A 1,591-nucleotide genomic window follows, 5' to 3' on the forward strand; every position below is an offset into this window, starting at 1 on the left:
CCCTCTCCGCTGGGGGGGGGAAGTCGCGAAACCCTCCTGCCAGCCGGTAGCCCTCTGGTACCGGCTCGCGACATTCCTTAATGGGCTTCAAACAATGGGCTGGGAGACCTGAGAAGTTTGTTCTTGCTTCAGAGATCCCTGCCACTGTTACTGCACCTTAGCAAGTGGGTTGTAGAATAAGTAATTATTGAGCAGATGAAACGAACGTGGATTGTGGAGAGCAGAGGCGAGGGAGTGGGAGGGGATTTGGTGGTGATACCATGGTAGTGTGGCCTTTTCCACCAAGGAAGCCAACTTGAATCTCTCCCGCCGTGCTGCTGACCAGATGTCATTTTCAATGCGTGACTTTAGACGTAACCTAGAGGCTGTGAAACAGACAGTGGTGGGGAGATTAACTAGCTGGTTCTGCTCTGGTCAGATGGTTACTACTGCTCAAGGAAAGAGTTGGATTTTTCCCTGCGTGTTCTGAGTTTTGTGGTCCACTCCTCTGGCGTAAGTAAATCCAGTACTTCTGCAGACTCCTGGCAGGGGAAGTCTAGTTCTTGGTATTTAGTAAATTACAGGATCATATTCCCTTTCCAACAGCAGGTTACCTAAACTGTTATGAACAAGTCATTCTTTTGAAAACATACAGGGGAAAAAATGACAGCTAATGTTTGTGGCAAGACCAGGAATGAATGTTTTAATCTGTTTTTTATGCTGAGCCAATTTATCATCCGCTTGATGTGTCTGAACACTTTGATAAAGAGCCTGTGTTTGATTCTTAGAACACGCTGCAGAACTTCACTAATCCATGGTACAGGCAACCACTCCAGAAATTGGTGTAGAATATACACGTGCACTGTTTACATTTGACATGTACTCACAGACTTGGCATCATTTTAATAATAAATATTAAGTGATAGAGCTAAAAAAAGATATCCCAACAGTATGAAACAGGGGAAATAAGAATTTTTTATTATTGCTCTCAGATGTTCCTTTTGCCTTACATCAAGATAACCTGTTCCCCTTTTTTTCCTTATAAATACAAACTAATGAAAAACAAAGCTGGCAATTTAACTGTGGTATTTTGAATAAACTAAGCTCTCTCTGTGAGTCTGTTCATTGGTTCACAGTTGAGTTTACAATTTTCATGTTAAAATCCTAGATAGTAAGTGGGTTTTAATGGAAAAGCCTGGTGGACTCTTAAGGTTTTGGGTTTTTTATTGTGCTCCAGAGCTAGATATGCAAGTTTCACTCTGATGACTGTTCACCTTTCCAATGGAGTCACTGACTGTCACGCTCTGTTTCCAAGGAAGAACATGTAATCTGTTTATCTTATAAATAACCAGTAAATGGTCCAGGAATTTCTGACCCGAAGAGCCCTATAGGACCTTCTGTTATTATCCCTGTCTAAAAGATAAGTGGCACGGTGGCATCACAGCAAGGCAATGGCTGGGATGTGGAACAGATCCGAAGTGTCTCTAACTCCTGCTTGCTGTCATTTTTCTGTTGTCCTGTTTTTCCAAAATACACAGCCTCATAACTATAAAGATGTCTTTCCAGAGGCAGAGTGGCAAGGGTCGGCAGAGAGAAGCTCAGGTGGAAGGGG

This window comes from Chaetura pelagica, unplaced genomic scaffold, assembly GCF_000747805.2.
Source record: "Chaetura pelagica isolate M959 unplaced genomic scaffold, ChaPel_1.0 scaffold479, whole genome shotgun sequence".
In the NCBI taxonomy this organism is placed as follows: domain Eukaryota; kingdom Metazoa; phylum Chordata; class Aves; order Apodiformes; family Apodidae; genus Chaetura; species Chaetura pelagica.